We start from the raw sequence: 8,637 nt of genomic DNA on the forward strand, positions 1-8,637 counted from the left end.
CTCAACCACAGCTGGCCGCTGAATGATGACGTCATCCAGCGGCGCTGCTGTCTGTGTGAGAGAGGACGCGCGGGCGCTGGGCAGGAAGGATCCCTGCAGCTCCGATCCGCTGCTATTTCCTCTTGTAGGCAGCGGAGCTGCAGGGATCGCTCGCACATGAGGCAATCTGGCCAGGGGCCCCCCCGGTGCCTCTGGCCCGGAGAAACAGGCCAGATTGCCCTCATTATTAGCCCCCCTGCAGGGGCCCCCCTCCAACTCTGGGCTCCGATGCAGCCACACAGGCTGCATATGCAGGATGTCCGCCCTTGCTCTGATTGGTGGAGCTGGCGCCCATGCTCTGATTGGTAGAGCCGGCGGCCATTTCTTCCACCAATGTATTCAAAGCTGTCTGCATCCTTTAGATACAGATAGCGTTGACAGCGGGCGGTGGATGGATGGCGGGCGGGGAGGGCATGGTGCGGCCCGTAGACTACTGTTTCAGTCCTTTGGCTGTCTCGGTCCGGACTGAAATAGCCAGTGGGTCAGACGTGGCCCGCAGGCCACAGTTTTCCCATATCTATCATAGATACATCCCAGGAAGAGAGTGTTAGAAGAAATGTAATTGCTTTGTCATAAGGAAGGACATAGTAGGTACTTGGCTACATGAAATTCTCTTCAGGGTCCAATGTCCCTTGTACTTATGTGTTTCCGCCCAGTGATCCTCCGAAGTTCATCAGGGGACTATATAATTCATGGATTTAAAAACAGGAAAGGTGCTGCTAGTAAAATAATCTGACTCTCGATGATGGAGTTTGAAGAGAACTTCATGCAGCTAAGTACTTACTCTGTAGCCTTATAATAAATGTTATTTACTTAAAAAAAATTATGTGGCATGATTATCTAGTTTAAGGTAAACATTCTAAGTTTGAAAATTGCTAACTTTTCATTTTTTTTCTGAAATTTTCAAAAGAAAAACAGCAAAACTTAACCCCATAAAGTTCTATATGTCACAAGAAAACAGTCTCAGAATCACTGGGATATATAGAAGTTATTGCCACATAAATTGACATATCAGAATTAAAAAATGGTTCATCTCACCAAGGCCAACATTGTCATGTCTTGGCAAGACAGACAAGAATACAAAATGGGTCAATGAAATGTGCTTCTTGCTTCTTTACGATACAAATTGGAGTATCAAAGGACTTGGAAAGGGGACTTAGAAAAAAAAAGGCCCAAGTGTGCTGTTTGTGGTTTAGGTTTTTTTTAATGGATACTTAAAAAATCTTATGGTAGATGTAGAAGGTCACTAAAAACTTGGCATCCTCCAAGACATGATGCCACTTCTCCACTGTAAAATTCACAGACAATAGCTCACAATCATCAATTGTATATTTTAGGGTGATTGTTTTAAGCTGTATGGTACAGTTTTTGCAGGACTATTGAGGAGCCTTTAGACTCACAGATTACAGTCAGTTGAAAACTGCTGACACTTTACTTGTGTTATTTTGGGTTCTCAGATGAGATGATGTCTCACAAACTATAACTCATGGAGAAACCCCCCCTCCAACCATCACCAACCACATCGTATTGATAGAGACCTTTAAATATCTCTGCGCAAAAGCATACAATGAAAAACAATCATTTTTCCAAATATCTTGTGCTGTGTGGTAGGATATGTGTAAACTGGCGAGGAGCGGTACCCGTGAGCGAGATACATAAAGATGGGGGTCCTGGCTGGGTGTGTTGGCTCTATGGGGGCACTACACTCTTGCAAACTACATGATGCCGGTGACTTCAGGTGGCCAGGAACAGGCGTTGAGAGGTTCAGTGAGGGAAACCACCACTCAAGAATAATCAGCCTTTTACTTAACAGTAACTTGGTGGGAACTATGTACAATAGATAGCGGGTGCATAACCTCACAAACGTTTACTTTACAATACTGAGCACTTTTACACTCGATCTCTCTACCTCTTGTTTTCTTGGTTCTGCCTCAAGGTATTTTTGTCTTCACTGCAACCCAGCACTGTTCAATTAGTGAGAGTCCCATTCTCAACCCGCAGTTCTGTGTCCTCTTTTCCTCTAAGAGGAACTAGTTCACCAATGTGGCTGCTATTTTGCTTCTCTCCTTGCTGAAACCTTAGAAATCCCACCTTGGGCACTCTTTTTGTTTCATGTTCCTTGTTCAATCCTGGCCTGTTACCTCTCTGAGTTATAATCTTGGGACTGTACTGTTAGGAGTCCTGTTCCTGGACCCGTCTACAATGCATCACTCTCTCACTTTTCCTTCCTCTACTCTAGATCTTGCTATTTACTCTCTCAGTCTCCACTCTCGTCAGAGACACTCACGTTTTGCGACTTTGCTGACTATCCAAACCAGATCTGCTCACTGCACACTGGGCCCTATCTCACACCCTGGCAGGAAACTGTTCCTTCACTTTATCCCCTTCTATTCTGGCTAGTCCCAAACATTAACCCTAATTCTGTCTACTGTTTGGGCAGAACACAACACTATCACCAATAACGTATGTCACAATGCACATTACAACAATACACGTTTATTCAATGGGGAATGTGAGCTGTATATCCGTTTCCTTGCATGTGGCCAAAAGTAACTCAGTAAGCCTTACTGACACAAACAACTTTAGAGAGTTGCAATGAATTGAGCCCATTGTGTTAGTGTCAGGTCAGATCTACAGTATCCAGTGGGCTTGTGAATAGGAAGTCTTAAAGTATAGGTTCAAAAAAGTGAAAAAAAATGTTTCAAGGTAAGTCACTGAAAGCAAGGATGCTTAACGCTTAGGCAACATCACAGTGAGATGAGTGTGACATAGTCAACAGGAGCCAGTAAATCCAGTGTGTTCCCATTCTGAGCAACCCTCGTAAGCTGTCTAGATGGACATGTAGGTCATAGGAAGCTGGATAATATGATACCTTGATATCAGCAATCTAATGTCTTAGGCTAGGTTCAGATTGGCAGATGTCAAAGCTGCGGAGGGCTGCGTAGTTCCTCCGTGAAGCTCCACGCACTGTTGCACCTCCTCCGTTCAGCTCCGCCTACGTCTGCATGCGGCCTGTGTACCTATCTTTAACATTGGGTATGCAGGCCATGCGGATGCGTCTGTATGCGTCGTTTTGACGCAGCAGCGCCCGCAACAAAATGCAACATGTTAAGTTTGACGTAGCGTCAAAACGACGCATCTGCATACATTCATGTTTTATACTATATGGAGGACTGAGTGTATTTTAATATATGGAGGGCTATGAGGAGTGTATTATACTATATGGAGGACTATGGGGAGTGTATTATACTATATGGAGGACTATGGGGCACATTATATTATATGGAGAAGTGTAAACTGTAGATGTGCTGCTGATAACATGATACTGTATGGTGATCTGTTAGTGATCCATTAGTGATTGTTCTGTCCCCATCATTCTTTCTCAGACGGTGGAAAGAGGCCTGTCTTTCTATGCAGCTGAGCGCTCCCCTCTGAGTGTTGGCGGCAGTGCCGGGTATTGAGATGCGAGACTCGTGCGAGTTTCTTGCATGTCTGACCCCGGCCTTAGATGCGCAGTAGCTCCCTGCACAGCCACCTCACTCCTGCACTGCACATTATACATTATCACTGGCCGGTTTCTCGGTACCGCACATGGATAGAGCCTATGCAGTAGCGCCTTGCCCGGCCATCTCACTCCTGCATTATAGAACTGCTGTAGGGCATGTATAAGGAGTTTATGATCATCACTGGCTGGGTTCTTGGTAGCGTGCATAGTTAAAGCCTGCGCAGTAGCTCCCTGCCCGGCCACCTCACCCCTGCACTGCACATTATATCAATGGCCGAGTTCTATGCACACTGACTGCATGGAAGCTCTCCTCATATAGAGCTTCCAGAAAGTACAGCTATGTAGTTAGTGTGCATACAATCCAGCCAGTGATAATGATGAATACCATACTAACTGCTCAAGCACGAGCAGGAGCGCAATAGTGGCCGTAACCATGGATACATGTGTGACTGCGATACTCTGCACATGGAGTAAGCAATACAACTAAAAAAAACCTATACAGAATATCTAATTGGAGGAAATTACTAATATTATTAGGCTGCGTGCCCACATTCAGGATTTTTTGTGGTTTTTTTTAGCATTTTTCCTTGCAAAATCGCTTAAAAAACACATACATTAAGCATTCCATTTTTAGAATGCATTCCGCAATTTTTGTGCCCATGCTGAATTTTTTTCCGCATAAAAAACGCATCGCTGAAAAAATGCAGCATGTTCATTAATTTTGCGGAAAATATGCGGATTTGCCACTATGTTCATTGTATTGGGATGCTCCGGAAAAAAAACGCAAAAAATCCGCACAAAAAACTAGCAAAAAGACGTGAAAAAAAATGCGGATTTCCTGCGAAGGAGTCCAGTTTTGCTCAGGAAAATTCTGCTTAGGCCTCTTTCACACTTCCGTTTTTGACCATCAGTCAAAATCCGCCAGTTTTTGAAAAAAACGGATCCGCCATTTTTTTGGTGGATCCGTTTTTTCCCCATTGAGTTGCATTACTGGCGGATCTTGACGGATGGCCATCCGTTGGATCCGTTTTTTTGCGGATTGCCAATATTTTTTCTGTCCGCCGGCATGCCTGGACGGACCTTGCAACGTTTGTTTTGTTGTAGGATCTGCATTTTACAGTGCGCATGCCCGGAGAATAGAAGTCAGCCAAAAAAATTAACCCTGAAATCCTTTCTGGCGGACGAAAAAAATTCTCTCTCTCTCTCCTTCCCGGACTGTGATTCCTTTAAGATTCTGCATTCAACGGATCCGTCAAAAAAACGGTCCGGTGGCATCCGTTTGCATCAGTTACAAACGGATCCGCTTTCCGCTATTTTGGCGGATTTTAACTGACAAGTAAAAACGGAAGTGTGAAAGAGGCCTTACGTGGAGACATAGCCTTAATGTTATGCCTGGTACATATTGAGATCTTTGAGATGGGAATACCGTCAATTAAGTCTTAGAGAATGCAGATATGCATATCTATACCAGTAGGTGGCAGCAAATAAACAGCAGCAATTAAAGCAAATACTTTTGCAAGGCAATTAAATATTGCTTGTTAATTATTACCATGCTTTAACCAGTGAAATATTATGTGCAATTTATCTGCCCTTTGTCATAGCAGAAAAAGAATTCTTTTATTCCACCTTCATTTTGTGTACACTCCCTGACAGAAGTTCTGTCGCTTATCCATGTTATGTAAATAAAAGCTTATAACCTGACGTTAAATTCATCCATTGGTAGTGTGAATTATTATTTTGAAAGCTGAAACCCTCCGAAATGTGGTTTAGGTTCAGAAAATAAATTGGCATCAATGCAGAAATATTGATCATTTAATGGACACAGAATGGTCAGATTTTGGCAAGAAAAAAGTTTTGTCGGCCACAGAAAGTAATGTGATATTCAAACAAATAATTAACTTAAAATACAATTACAGTGGGGAAAAAAAGTATTTAGTCAGTCAGCAATAGTGCAAGTTCCACCACTTAAAAAGATGAGAGGCGTCTGTAATTTACATCATAGGTAGACCTCAACTATGGGAGACAAACTGAGAAAAAAAAATCCAGAAAATCACATTGTCTGTTTTTTTTTCATTTTATTTGCATATTATGGTGGAAAATAAGTATTTGGTCAGAAACAAAATTTCATCTCAATACTTTGTGATATATCCTTTGTTGGCAATGACAGAGGTCAAACGTTTTCTGTAAGTCTTCACAAGGTTGCCACACACTGTTGTTGGTATGTTGGCCCATTCCTCCATGCAGATCTCCTCTAGAGCAGTGATGTTTTTGGCTTTTCGCTTGGCAACACGGACTTTCAACTCCCTCCAAAGGTTTTCTATAGGGTTGAGATCTGGAGACTGGTAAGGCCACTCCATGACCTTGAAATGCTTCTTACGAAGCCACTCCTTCGTTGCCCTGGCGGTGTGCTTTGGATCATTGTCATGTTGAAAGACCCAGCCACGTGTCATCTTCAATGCCCTTGCTGATGGAAGGAGGTTTGCACTCAAAATCTCACGATACATGGCCCCATTCATTCTTTCATGTACCCGAATCAGTCATCCTGGCCCCTTTGCAGAGAAACAGCCCCAAAGCATGATGTTTCCACCACCATGGTTTACAGTAGGTATGGTGTTTGATGGATGCAACTCAGTATTCTTTTTCCTCCAAACACGACAAGTTGTGTTTCTACCAAACAGTTCCAGTTTGGTTTCATCAGACCATAGGACATTCTCCCAAAACTCCTATGGATCATCCAAATGCTCTCTAGCAAACTTCAGACGGGCCCGGACATGTACAGGCTTAAGCAGTGGGACACGTCTGGCACTGCAGGATCTGAGTCCATGGTGGCGTAGTGTGTTACTTATGGTAGGCCTTGTTACATTGGTCCCAGCTCTCTGCAGTTCATTCACTAGGTCCCCCCGCGTGGTTCTGGGATTTTTGCTCACTGTTCTTGTGATCATTCTGACCCCACGGGGTGGGATTTTGCGTGGAGCACCAGATCGAGGGAGATTATCAGTGGTCTTGTATGTCTTCCATTTTCTAATTATTGCTCCCACAGTTGATTTCTTCACTCCAAGCTGGTTGGCTATTGCAGATTCAGTCTTCCCAGCCTGGTGCAGGGCTACAATTTTGTTTCTGGTGTCCTTTGACAGCTCTTTGGTCTTCACCATAGTGGAGTTTGGAGTCAGACTGTTTGAGGGTGTGCACAGGTGTCTTTTTATACTGATAACAAGTTTAAACAGGTGCCATTACTACAGGTAATGAGTGGAGGAAAGAGGAGACTCTTAAAGAAGAAGTTACAGGTCTGTGAGAGCCAGAAATCTTGATTGCTTGTTTCTGACCAAATACTTATTTTCCACCATAATATGCAAATAAAATGAAAAAAAAACAGACAATGTGATTTTCCGGATTTTTTTTCTCAGTTTGTCTCCCATAGTTGAGGTCTACCTATGATGTAAATTACAGACGCCTCTCATCTTTTTAAGTGGTGGAACTTGCACTATTGCTGACTGACTAAATACTTTTTTTCCCCACTGTATATGTTGCATAACATTGGTGAATGAAGTTGTGGTGCTATTAGAGTCATATTAATATTTTGTGTGACTTCCATGAGCTTGAAGGACTGCATCCATGCGGTTCAACAATGATTCATACAATTTATTAATGAAGTCATCAGGAATAGCAAAGAATGCAGTCTTACATGCCTCTCAGAGCTCATCTAGATTCTTTGGTTTTGTCTTCCAAGCTTCCTCTTTCATCCTACCCCAAACATGCTCAATGATGTTCATGTCTGGTGACTGGGTGTTAGGAACGGCGGAACGCACAAAATAAAAATAAATAATAAAGTGCGGTCGCCGCTCGGGGTCCACCGTGCAGTAGGTGATATAATCACTGCTAAGTGGTGGCAGGAGCAATATGGCGGTAATGCGCACAGGGTTAAACGTCACCCAGGTGCACAGAGCAATCTCTGTTAAGTCACAGGAATGCCAAATAAATACAAATACGAAAGACTGAGCCTGTTGCGGTCACAGTACTCAGTATAAATACACACACGGTATCAGGTCACAGGGGTAGCCCAAGACGGCGGCACTACGTCCGTCTAGACCTTCCGTGTGTGCGGCGTCGCAGCTGCGGACGCTAAGGAGGGCTACTACTGCAGTGCGGCGTGGACACTGCCGCTAAATGACAAAGCTAAGACGCAAGCGCAGTGTCGGACGCTAGCAGCTATGGATGTTGCAGCAGAGGAGCGCTGGCGCTGATTCTAACTCAATCCCTAATCACATACGTAATATCAGAGGGAAGGGGTTTATTAATAAGTCATTCACCAGAATCATACATCCGTCCTCATACACACAGCAGCAAGTAAGACTATACTAGCGCATGGCGGAACAGCCATGCGCGCCTTTTATAGCAGCCGGGACCTTCTGCAAGCTTCCAGATCTCTGAGATGGACCAATGAGATCTGGAGCAGGACCTGAGCACATGACTCCCGATCTCCAATGGGAGATCGTCCCATGAGCATGCTAAGTAGGAGGACAGAAGGACTTAGCCTCAGGAGAGATTTGCTGCAAGGCAATCTCCTCTGCAATCTCCTCTGCAGTAGATAAACAGCAGGAGACTGCAGAATGTGAGGGTCTGGATCCCTGCAAAGTAAACGCAGAAATCCGATGCCTAACACTGGGCTGGCCAGTCCTTGAGCACCTTGATCTTTTTTGCCTGGAGGAACTTTGCTGTAGAGATGGATGTATGAGATGGAGCACAATCCTGCTGCAGAATTTAACCCCTTTTATGATTTGGAATTTAAGAGGTAGCTAATACTTCTTGATATTTTAGGCTACTGATATTGCCTTCCACCTTACAAATTTTTCTCACACCCCCATACTGAATGTAACTCCAGACCATGATCTTTCCACCACCAAATTTAACTGTTTTCTGGGTGCATTTTGGATCCATACGGGCTCCAGTAGGTCTCCTGCAGTACTTGCGGCAGCTATGGTGTAATTCTACTGAAGATTCATCAGAGAAATCCACCTTCTGCCACTTTTCCAGCGTTCATCTGTTTAGCAGGCTGTGGGACTTTGCAAATGCCACACGGTTTTTTATTTGCCTTT

The sequence above is a fragment of the Dendrobates tinctorius genome, unplaced genomic scaffold (assembly GCF_039654945.1).
Source record: "Dendrobates tinctorius isolate UK_male_01 unplaced genomic scaffold, ASM3965494v1 ptg000035l, whole genome shotgun sequence".
In the NCBI taxonomy this organism is placed as follows: domain Eukaryota; kingdom Metazoa; phylum Chordata; class Amphibia; order Anura; family Dendrobatidae; genus Dendrobates; species Dendrobates tinctorius.